The following is a 12,672-nucleotide window of genomic DNA, read 5'->3' on the forward strand; positions in this document are numbered from 1 at the left end:
CCAAGTTCTAAGTCATCAACCAATCTTCTCTTCATCAAGGTACAATCTCTTTTCCAAATCCAACAAAGTCTTCAAGTATGGGACATCATCGTCAATCTCTATAAGTTCGGAGTCGAACACCATGTCTTCTACTGATATGGCCCATAGTTGACTTTCATTTCTACTTCAGGTCTTCGGACCTACAAACAATAGAGTATTTGGGTTAAGATAAGGGCCGGATTTCACAACCATAATCCCGTGGCCCCTGTAATTTTAGGGAGCACACCGTTGTAAGAGATGATCCGGACTCGGGGCCATTCAGATGGAATTTGTAAATTGTCGGAGGAGAGCGCATTGGGAACCGCAACTTGTCCTCAGATCTGGACGTATGCGGCCATTGAATTAAGTATGTAAATTGTTATTAAAAGTGAGGATATATTTGTCAATCAAGTTTAGAAACGTAAGCATAGTCTGGACTCGTTTGCTTGCGACTTACGAGAGGAAGAAGGGGAGAAGGCCCTTCCTTAGGCCTCTGGCTTGGCGGTCTTCCAATCCTGTCTTTACTTATTTGGTCGGCAATTCAACTTTCAACCTCGTCAACTCTGACGATCAACGATCGAAGGAGGTCTTCTTGATAAACCTTTTTGCTCCCTTTCTCGCTACGTTGAGATCTGGAGTTTGCTTGTTGGCTTTAATCGATCAGGTCCGTCTCAAATCTCCAGCAAACGTACGGTTACGGTTTCAGAGCAATTTCCAGGTATTGATTCTCTCTTTTTCAGGTATTTAGTGATGTTGTAGTTAGACATCCGTCGGGGAATTTTTTTTTTTTATATCAGAGTTTCATTTCTTAGCGAAACTGTTGCTTGTTGAACTACTATTCTTAGTGAATGATTCTTAAAATTGTAAACATCTTCCTTGAGAAAAAAAAAAAAAAGGTAAATGGAATTTAAGGGGAGATGAGGTTTTCCGGGTTGAAGAGTATATGTTTTGTTGTTGTTATTATTACATCAATTGCAGCTTTGAATATTATTCTTTGTTTGATTACTGTATCCACAGTTTCTAGCTCTTGACTCTGCTTTCTACCACAAGCCATGGCGGGCGTGAGCTTTTTGAATTTTCAAGTGTTGTTGAGGACTGTGCAGGCATTAGTGGGATAAGGTGATAGGTTGCTAATATGCTTTAAGATAGAAACATAGAGCTGGGATCTGAAGGCTTACATGCAACCTATAGCTTGTTAGGAGATGGGGGAGTACCAAATCCGAATTGGCTGTAGAAATCTATCCTTACATGCATCTAGGGTATTCAAGAAAGCTAAAAGCTGGGTATTGGATTACCTTTATGGCGTCATACAGGCAACATCCCCGAGGAACTCTGCACTTGTATTTTCGCCTCTAGGATATTCTTCAAAAATGGAGGCTATTTTAAACCGTAGGTAGGAGGGGGAGGAGAGAATTTTGATGTATGAATTTCATACATGCATGTTTTCATTCTTCCCCTTAACCAGATTAGAAAGAGAAGGAACCCTAATCTGACGGGGCTTGACAAAACAATTGGTAGGATCCTATAAGATGATAATTTAGTTTACGTTATATTAAACATACAACAACTTGTGATGCGTTAACTATTTATATGGTGGTCAATGGTTCAATTTGAGCGGTTTTTGTTTGGGCTTAACGGTTTCAGGTTAAAAGCACTAAGCCCAAACATAGTTCATTAGCAAAATTGCAGTTTTGTTCCGGTTTCGGTTTGGCATGGTGCTGGTTTGGGTTGACTAACACTTTAGACTAGCAGTTTGAATTTGGGTTGGATCAGTTTTGAGACCATTACCAACTTGTTATCAAACCATTATAGCCTGTTTTAATATAAAAATTATATGGGTCTTCGATCTTGCCTCTTGGGCTTAAAGTCCAAACAATCAACTCTCTTTCACTTCTTTAACATCTTTAAAGTAAAAAACTTAGAATTCCGTTAAAGAAAAACACATGAGATATCAATATAGAAACATAAAAAAGAAACATAAAAATCTATCATTTCAACACAGTTTATAGTTTCATAATATTTGCCTCTTTAACCTATTCCAAATCTCCATAAAAAAGGGTCAAAAAATACTCAACAATGTCCCTACCGCTTGAGCCGAGTCCGTCCCCCGCCCCCTTGTGTTGGACCCACGGGTGGAAGAAGAAGAAAATCTTCGTCTCCACCAAAAGAATGCGGAACTAAAAAAAAGACTATGGGAGGAGCGCCAAAGGGGAAGGTTCCCTAGGCAAAAGATATTTGACTGAATCTGCGTCTTGCTTTGCTTAACCTTTGAAATGAAGGCGAATTGATGAATGGTTGCCCTCTTGCGCAATTGGACTGGTTCGGTCCATCCCATAACTGAAGGTTGGCGCCCTTATTCTGTCAAACAAAAACTAATATAAACATATGCTTCCACACTTCACAATTCAATAAATAATAACAATCCATTATGTCCTTCATCACTCATAAAAATAGATCAATAGTAATGTTAGCTCCAATAATTATAAAAACTAAGAATCTTAAGTAGTTACAATGGGTAATAACAGTTTGTGTATTTTTAACGGTTCAGTCTGGATAGTGGTTTGGTCCATTCCGTTCCAGCTACACGGTTAAGGGGCCACTAATGCATTGGACCAAGCCAAACCCAAAACTCAGTGGTTTTTTAACCCTGAGCCCATAACCTCTCCAATAAGCCTCGATTTGGGGACAAAATTAACACCCTTAACTATTTGCAAGTGACACTTCCTTAAGTGGGTGGTAATTCACTATTGGCAAGTGACAGTTACATAAGTTGGCTAAATTATTTACCCCATTGCCTATCCACTTAACAATATCACATAACCTTTCTTACTTTCAAGTCCATAATCAATTTCCATAACTATAATATAAGGTGCACTTGCTGAGTTTCAATGTTCAATTAATAATATTTTGAAACAAGAATCATTCTTATGATTTAACACCACCCCTATATGCCTCAGGCTATGCATGTCCATTGCAAAGTTGATTCATGACATTTAATCACGCAAGTGCTAAATCGAATATTAGGATACATGATCTCATAAAGAAACATAGCCTTATTTCTTGCACACAACCCCTTATATTGAATTTGAAGCAAGGTTACTTGGTTTAGTATGTGTTTGATGACAGTCCTAGAGGCCTTGGCCCCAATCTTGGATTACAAGGGTGCGGGTGATCGACCCGGAACTCCGCGGTTGATCTGGTCGATCAACATCAATCAACCGGCAACTTTGTCTTGCTAAACTTCAGCTTTCTCTTGTCCCCTACCTTTGTTCGGGGTTTTTGGCATAATTTTGCGTCACTTTGATTAGAGTCCTTAGGGGGTTTCATGTTTGTATCTAGAATTTGATCATAATCGAAATTAATTAGGTCTTTCAGTCCTCCTCTTAATTAGAAGGAAACAATTCCCAAGACCATACTCCAGAGCTTTTAAGTAGCCACCTAATCCTAGAATTAATGGAACCCCTGAAATTCAATAGACCTTAATAGAAGAAAGAAGGAACAGCTAGGTGGATTTATAAATTATCTTGGAATGAGATAGGGTCATGTTCAATCTCCATACAACAGCCCTGGGGTCCCCTCTTAGTTTTAGGCATGAATTCAATGGATCTTAGGTTTGGATCCATTAGTCATGGTAGAATAGGTGGGAGAATGGGAAGGGGAAGTAAGAGTCACCTAGACTTAGGAGTTACCTCTTGAATTCCAAAGCCATAGGTGTCTCTTCAGCAAGGTGGTAGCTCTCCTTAAAAGTCCTTAATCTTCTAGGTCTTTAGGTTCTCCTTCCTCTCTGAATTTCTTCCCCAAGTTATGAGTTTTGTATAGGGCTCTAGGTAGGGTTTAAATAAGCCAAGTAGGGGGCACTTATGGTATTAAGGAGTCCCATTCACCATGGTTCAAGATCTTGGACTCAAGGGAAAAACTGAGATGTCGCTTGAGTTAATTAGAGATCTCAAGCGAGATCTGGTAATTTTTGAGGGCCCAACCGGCTCAAGTGAGATCTAGTAATTTTGGAGGGCCCAATTTGAATGAACTTGATGACCCATCTCGGGGATTTTTAAGGGTTAGGTTGGGCTTAAAGTTGGTACTTAACCTATTTTAGGCCTTTTAAACATGCAACATTATAAAACATGAAATATAGAACCCCAAGTTGAAACCAAAAATTGTCCCAGTAATGATCATGCAACGTCATAAAATACGAAATATAGAACCATCAGGACACATAAATGAAAAGCAAATGATAAGGTACACCAATTGTTTAGAATTCCATCCATATAAGTTCAATATAACATAATCATTCTCGACTCTTATACAATACTACAACCATTATAAGTTCATAAAAGACCTACTCCACTCAAGGTTGAACATATGTCTAGTCAATACTCGAAGACCTACTCCAGAATATAGTATTTGTAAAATCAAATTTGGAGGGAGAATTTCACCTTGGTTGAAGAACTTCTTCAAATAGCCTTGATTGATCTTGTTTTCTTGATGTGCATGTGCTAAACCTTGCTTGGGAGTGTTGTAGGTGAAGATTTGGCGAGAATCAGGCGAAAAATCCGACCAAAATCTAAATTGGAAGCTCACTGGCGAGAGGAGCGAGACAAGGTCGAGACGAGACTAAATGTTGACTTGTCTCGTTTGAGTTATGTAAAACATAAACCTGGTTAGACCAAGATCTCAAATCAAGGCCTTAGTCGAGTTTTCTAACTTTCTAGGACTCGCCTGGGACTTTCTAGGCCAAAAAAGAGAGATCTTGAGCCAGATCTTGGCAAGGTCTTGCAAGATATCTAACCATGCCATTCACGGACCTATTTAAAATCCTTGAGTTCCTTCGAATTGACCAGTTGGACCACACAGTTGACCAGCTATTGACTGCATGGTGATCCATCCAATCTACCACCATTGTTTGATAGGAATAGGGATTTTAGCCCTTGCACTATTTGGGATTTGACTTGGTCAATATAGGTCTATTTGCTTTGATTCTTTTTGCGTTGTTTTCTTGACTTAAAGGGCTTTATCTTATAAGAAGTGCTTGGGTCCACGTTCTGACCTTTACCTGTCCTAATGTTGTTGAGGATCGTTGTACTGTGGTTTGACAGAATTCCTAAGTATGTCAGATTACCTTATCATCCAATCTCTTTGATGTGCATCCCTTAGAAGTAGGCAATCCACCTCCCTAAATCCGTTGAATTGGGGCCTCTCCTCTGGGATTCCATTATGGATATCTAAGTTGGGTCCACCTCACCATCTTCTGGAAGTTCGGATTCTAGCACACTACTGCCCACCCTGATGGACCATAGTCCAACAGTGGTTGATCCATCGGGTTGGGTTCCTACATTTTTGCAATGGTTTAGGATCTAGTAGGGTTATTACAAAGCATTTCAGCAAGTGAGCACTTGACCAATGTGCAATGTACAAATACTTATAGTACAGAACAAATAAACATCATCCAGCTACGAAATACTTTTTTACTTAATCCATGTCTATCATAAATTAAGGAACGATTAATATCTTTGGATGAATTAACCAAAGACATTCAAGATGGGGTCCCTTGGTGTATGTTTTTTGTTGATGATATTGTGTTGATTGATGAGACTCGAGTGGGGAGACCAAATTAGAATCATGGAGAGCAGCTTTGGAATCAAAAGGCTTTAAATTAAGTAAAACGAGGACAAAATATCTAGTTTGTAACTTTAGTCATGATCGGGTAGACGATGAGTGGTGATACTTGATGATAAGGAGATTCCTCAGAGTGAATATTTTAGGTACCTAGGTTCAATCATAAGTAAAAGAGGTGATTTAGAGGATGATGTTTTCCAAAGAATTAAAGTATGGTGGATGAAGTGGAGAGGTGCATCTGAGGTCTTGTGTGATTGGCGTATTCTATTAAAGCTTAAAGGAAAATTTTATAGGACCATTGTTCGATCAGCTATGATGTACGGTGCGAGTGTTGGGTTGTTAAAAAGAATCATATAGATAAATTCAGTGTGGTAGAAATGAGGATGCTAAGATGGATGAGTGGCAAAACTATGATGGATAAGATAAGGAATGATCATAATAGAGTTGGTTTGAGAGTTGCTCCCATAAGTGATAAGCTTCGAGAAAGTCGTTTGAGGTGGTACAACCACGTTCAACAGAGACCTATAAATGCCCCTGTATGGAGAATTGATATAATCCTGATTGAAGGAACTAGAAGAGCTAGGGGTAGACCTAAGATAACCTTAAGAAAAGTGGTGAGAAAGGATATACATAGCTTAGGCCTAGTATCTAGCAAGGCCTCAAACAGAACTAATTGGAAGGCAAGAATCCATGTAGCCGATCCCATTTAGTTGGGACAAGGCTTATTGTTGTTGTTGTTGTTTAATATCACTTACCTCCCTCTTAGTCGACCAAATAGCACTTGGACCCCTCTTCATTGGACACTTACCTCCCTTCTTATCTGACAAAGGTATCAACCCCCTATCTTCTGTTAACTTTTTAGTTCAATTGTACCTTTATAATATTTTTTTAGAACCCCAAACTACCCTTAACTGGGAATATATTTTAGTGAAAACCCAAAATTTCCCTCAATTACACTAGTAATTAAAAGACTAAGTTACCCTCAATCTATATAATTGTTAAAACCCCAAAACACCCCTCAATTCCTCTATAGGGTCTTCCTTCCATGTAATCATTTAAAATGAAAAAAAGCAAAGCTGACTCTTCTTCTTTTTCAACCTCTGGCTCCTTTAAAATTTTAGAATTATCTTTGGAAAATCACAAATCTCTACTTCTTTATTCCACAGAGATCTCCAGCAAATCAGAACCAAATTAAGTTGCAACTTCACAACTTCCTTGTCCCATAATCTAATCCAACAACTATAAATTATTACCAGCACAGAAAACACAGAATCGATGTGTAATTCTGTCTGGGATCAAAATGCCCTGTTTTGTTTCTGCCGCTGCAAAGCAGAAGTCCATCCATGTTATATCTACTTGGGTGAAAGTTCCTGCAACTAAATCATACATTGAGAAATCCACTCACTCAGTAGCTAATGTGTACTCAGCCCTCAACATTCAACTGTTCTATTGCTGCTCAGATTCCCACAAGAAAACCCTTCCCTAGATATAACAGACAAAAGGTTTCATCTTGCAGGGGTTAGGCAAAGTTATCTCTGGTAAATTGCCAGCACATTGCAACCCGTTGCGTTCTGTTGAAGCTCAAACACAATCTACTCCGACATCACATCTCTCAAGCTAAAACCATCTTTGTTGTATATTTTATTAGCCGTGAAACTGGGATAAAAGGAGAAGTGTAACAGAGCAAAGTGTGTCTACCTGAAGCTAAGCCATAGATGAATTTGTCACCACCTGACATCACTTTGAAGGGGACTTGTGGATTTAACAAGATACATCACTTACTAGATGGCAGATGATTTTCTGTAAGGAAGTGGAGGCTGAAGAAGATGAGGAACCGGGTTTCTTTTCATTTAATGAAAGGAAGATGTCTAGGTCTATAGAGGAACAGAGAGTTGTTTAGGGGTTGTAAGAATTAAGTTAGTCGAGGGTAATTCAGTGTGTTAACTGCTAATGTAATTGAGGGTAATTTTGGGTTTTCACTAATAATATATTCCTAGTTATGGTAGTTTTGGGTTTTAAAAAATAATCAACAGTAAAGATACAATTTAACTGAAAAAAGCTACCTAAGAGGGGTTTGCTACCTTCGTCAGATAAGAGGGGAGGTAAGTGACATTATCCAACTAAGAGGGGGTCCAAGTGCTATTTGGTCAACTAAGAGGGGAAGCAAATGCCATTTACCCATTAAAGAGCCTACTATGTCCAAATCACAGCTGAACAAATGAGAGACACCAATAACCAATTGGATGATGGCTCATGAGGTTGGCTGCATCAGTATGTTTTCAATGAGTTTATATTGGTCTTTGCTCATGGTAACATAACCGGTACACTTTGGATAATGTGCAAATGGATTCTCTAGCACATGTCTCCAACCTCTATACTTTTATTTCCCTCATTGTGGGGGATCGGTTTTGTTGTGGGAGTAGCTTATGATTTTGGTTGCTGTCCTCACCCCAATAACTAAAATTGAAAGGTAAATACATTGATAGTTTCTTGAATATGATTATTTGTTGCACAGAATCTTGGTTCCCCTCTTCCCCAAGTATGTTTCTGACTTCATTGATTCTGACATGTTGTCACCTTCCTTTCTTCTCTGTCATTACAGAAATGTATGATAATATGGGAGGACTGTCTGGGGCACCAAGGCCCCCCTTGGATCCTCAAAGCAATCCTTTTGGGAATGCATTCTATGGAGCTGGTTCAGGGCTCATCCAAGGTGGACTGGGTGCATATGGAGAGAGAATCCTGAGTTCAGGCTCTGAGAATGTACAAAGCATTGTAAGTTGCATGTCGCTGCTATAAATATCTTGATTTTAGGGATAAGAATAAGAGAGATTCACAACTCAACAATCTGTGGTTTCACCACAAGCCACATGTTACATATATTTAAGTATTTAACCTTAAACTTAGTTACTGAATTTCTGGATTTACAAGCGTCTGATAAATAGGATTATACCTCTGTGCATGACCTTTTGGTTGTATTTGGGTAAAATGACTTATAAACACCTGTCTCTGACCAGTAAAAATGGTAACCATGTCATGGACAATCATAGCCAAAATTCATATGGTACAGTTAACCCTGACATTTTGACAATCTGTCTTCCCCTTGTGTAGTGGCTCTCATTTCAGATGAAATATAATAATCTGGTGTCTTGGTTAAATTTGGGCTGTGTAACGGGTTACAAACCACTTCTGTAGTCTGCATTGGAGTATTATCGTTTGCTTCATTTATTTTATTGCTTGCACCTTTCAGTACATCTTTCTCACTGAATGTTCTTTAATATGAACAGATAAGCAGGTATTTCTCTGATCTCCAGTACTATTTCCAGGTGAATGATCAGTATGTCCGGAACAAATTGAAAGTTATTCTGTTTCCATTCCTACACAGGGTAAGCGCTACTAATCTCAAATGTTCTTTCAGCTAGTTGCTTGTTTGTCTTAGAAGTTACTAAGTTCCGCATTTCATGCAGGGGCACTGGACAAGGATAACTGAACCAGTTGGAGGCAAGCTCTCCTATAAACCTCCAATCTATGACATAAATGCTCCAGATCTGTACATCCCCTTGATGGCCTTTGCTACCTATGTGGTTCTTGCTGGCTTCTTTCTAGGGCTTATTGGGAAGTAAGATGTTTAACCCTGATATGTTTCTTTCCTGTCATCTATTTTTGCCTCCACTTTGTGAATTGCTTTTGTACATTTGACATTGGAGTTTATAACTCTAGAAGTCTTTGTTGTCCCTTCATTTTGCCAGGTTTAGCCCAGAAGCTTTAAGTCTGCAGTTCACAAGAGGACTACTTGGCTGGTTCTTTCAAGTCGTGCTGCTTAAAGCATCATTATATTCATTGGGGATTGGGGGAGGCACCTCTGCTGGACATTATAGCTTATGGTGGTTATGCTTTTACTGGGATGTCTGTGGCTACCTTGGGTAGGTTCCTGTGGGGCTATGCATATTATTTCCTGATGCCGTGGGTGTGCCTGTGCATGGGGATCTTCTTGGTGAAGACGATGAGGCAAGTACTTTTTGCAGGGGTGAGGAAGTATGATTCGAGCAAGTATCATTATCTCTTGCTTTTCATGGCGTTGGTACAGTTCCCCATTTTCATCTGGCTTGGCAATATTGGGGCTTGATTTTGATTGTATTGTTTTTTTGCTTGTCTCATGTTTTTTGTAGCCTTGTGTATTCTATTATCTGTAGATGATTTAGTTAGATCTTAGAAACAATGTCACCGTTGATTAATTGGTGGAAAATGTATTTATTCACATTAACTACTTCTTCAGTGGTTTGTGTTTGTAAGGTGTAAAGTATTGCATAATACGGTATGATATTAGCCAATACGTATCCATATTGGACACAAGCAACATGATACGTCTCTCTAATGAATTGGCTAAAATATATTGATCAATAGGATACAATACTTGGCACCGGACGATACGTTTATTAAAATCACTTGACCAGTACGATATTCGATACCAATACTTTGATTTGATATACTCAACAATATTGTAAGTGCATATAGATCTACTTTTGAAATTAATTTCTTTTTAACCCAAGTTGGTCTTGAGTAGTTACTTTGCTGCCTTCACTGTTGGGTTGCGTTGCCCAGACACAGCTCGCCTATACAGGCATGTTTGGTAACATCTCTATCAGGAAACAAATGTTTTATTTGGCTAAGACGTTTTATTTTTCTATTTCTATGTTAAAAAAAAAGGAGCAAATTGCATTGGCACCCCAAAATGGAGGCTTTAAAGCACTGATACCCCACTTTTTGTTTAAAAAACACAGACACCCCAGTTCATTAAACATGCTAATCAATTCTGTTAGGAAAAACATTAACCCATTATTTATTTATTTTAATTCCAAAAATACCCTTACCAAAATTTGGGGGAAAAAAAATGGATCAAATCTATTTTTTCTCTTCACTCGGCTCTCCACTACACCACTTCACCCTCTACACCTTCGGCTCCGGCAGCGCCAGCAACGCCGCCACCACCATTACCGTCTCATGGTCGATCTGCTTGTCTTAATTTTGCAGATTCTGCGTGGCAGTTACGCTTACCAGAATCTGCTGATGCTAAGCATATACAAAGAGCAGTTGTTGAAGTTGCAGAAATGTTTAGATCTGCAGAAACTGAGGAAATCTGTAGCAATGAAATGAACATAGAAGAGAATGAGGTTTCCTTCACTTCACTAAACAATACTATGGCTACGACTCCTACCTCAAGGTTTTCAAAAATTTTCATTGACACGGAGGAATAAGACGCATATTCGGTGTTTGGAATGGGACTTCAAAATATGGCATTACACTCTCCTACTCACCTAGGTGGTGGGTTTCATGGGTTCCATTGGGAAGACGATAAAATTGATGCTGAACTGGCTTTATGAAGTCACTCCATTTGATCTTCTTTTCTTCCTTAATTTTTTTCATTATTTATTCTTCACAAAAAAATGGGGGGAGGAACAGAATCGAAAAGTGGTGTTCGGGAACAAGGTGTCTGTGTTTTTCAATATAAGGATACATGGCTTCCATCGCTCCTGATCATCGCCTTCATGCCGGATACTGCATGATTATTGATCATGATTATCGGTGATGTGTCCAAAATCTACTCAGCCTTTAGATCTCCTGAGAGTGACCTACAAAATAAAGCGTCAGATGTGGCTCGACCACTGGGATCGGAAGTCCACCTCCGAAGGCTAAGTTAGTTGATGAACTTAATCACAAACGGCTCTGCTAGAGCACAGAGCTAAGGAATGAATTAATAAGAATACGATTCAGATAACAAGCATCTGAGTGTTTTTTGTCCGTCCTCTACCTTGTGAGTAGGTGATGTCTTATATAGAGTGTACCTTTGAATCTCCATTGTTGGATGCATTTGAGCCTTCTTCGGGTAGTCGTTAGATCTTAACAGATAGATCCGTTGAGTGATAGACTTCTACTAGTTTTGACTAGTAGATGACTCCTAGGATACCACTATTGTTATTTGGTGGTTATCTGTATGATAGCAATGAGTGACAGCCGCCGGAAACTGCTAGCCGTCATTAGGTTGATCAAACTATTCCGATAGTATCGGATTAGGACGTGCTTGTGGCTGAGTTAGTTTTCTTGCTCAGTAAGCTACCTCTTGGACCCGGCTCGCTCGGAAGCGAGTCGATTCCCTTCATCCCGACCAGAGTTGAGGGTCGAACCGAGAATAAACCAAGTTCGTCATATTTTCTCCATATCATGAGCCCCCCAGACCAAGCGTTCGGTCAATCCCGAGGGCTTGGTTTTTAACTGGGTTCTTCGTCGAACAAAAGTCTTGTATAATCCCCCATCCCATTAAGCGTCACATCACATTTAATACGGCTGTCTCGTTTATTTTCTTGAGCTTTGTGAGTATTCTCACCTTTTGTGGGGTGATGCCACGCGTCCTCTACAGCCGAAACTTTTGTTGCTCACGCAATCAAACGACGGTTTCTGAACGCCTGTTTCAGATTCGTGAGTTCAAACTTTCGAACCGTCTCCTAATCTCGATTGTTGATGCTGAATTCATCTCGATCGTACACGTCCTCGAATAGTGGTGCGGGTGCTTAAAAGCGGTTCGTTGTCTTCGCAGGTTTCATTCTCCTTGTCTGGAATTTTGAAACCTCTTCATCTTCTTCGCGCCTTCACGATCCTCTCGCTCTCGAGCTTTCTACCTCAGTGATTCAGTAAGTTTACTGACTCCTTGCAAAGTTTACTTTCATCTCTAGGTTTCTTTTTTTTCTCTAGAAACCACAATCAAGTTTTTCAAGAATGGAGGATAGTAGGGTTTCTTCCGAAACTTCTCCCGTGCATAACGCTAGTAAAGGCGATAGTGGTGATGAGGCCTTTGTTTTTGTCTCCTCCGAGCAGTCAGATAGTGATAAGAAAACCCTAACTGCTCTTTGGCGTGACTTCGCAGAAGTTAGCCAACAGAGAAAAGCAGAAGAAAAAGCTGAGACTTCTTCTGTCCTTCCCGAGTCTGGACCCTCCATGACTCCAAAGGTGACCGCCGAATCTTCTGGGCAGTCCAAACAACAT

The 12,672-nt window shown here is 39.6% G+C and overlaps 1 pseudogene across 1 annotated transcript; it reads left to right on the plus strand.

Annotated features, from left to right (window-relative positions):
• Positions 1 to 454: 454 nt before the first annotated feature.
• LOC149024316 (uncharacterized) lies at positions 455 to 10,139 on the plus strand (annotated as a pseudogene). The gene is made up of 5 exons (XR_016171622.1): positions 455 to 736; positions 8,237 to 8,409; positions 8,922 to 9,020; positions 9,102 to 9,253; positions 9,384 to 10,139. The product of XR_016171622.1 is annotated as an uncharacterized LOC149024316 (transcript).
• Positions 10,140 to 12,672: the final 2,533 nt, after the last annotated feature.

The sequence above is a fragment of the Hakea prostrata genome, chromosome 2 (assembly GCF_041222555.1).
Source record: "Hakea prostrata isolate BN-2017 chromosome 2, UWA_Hpros_2, whole genome shotgun sequence".
NCBI lineage: Eukaryota > Viridiplantae > Streptophyta > Magnoliopsida > Proteales > Proteaceae > Hakea > Hakea prostrata.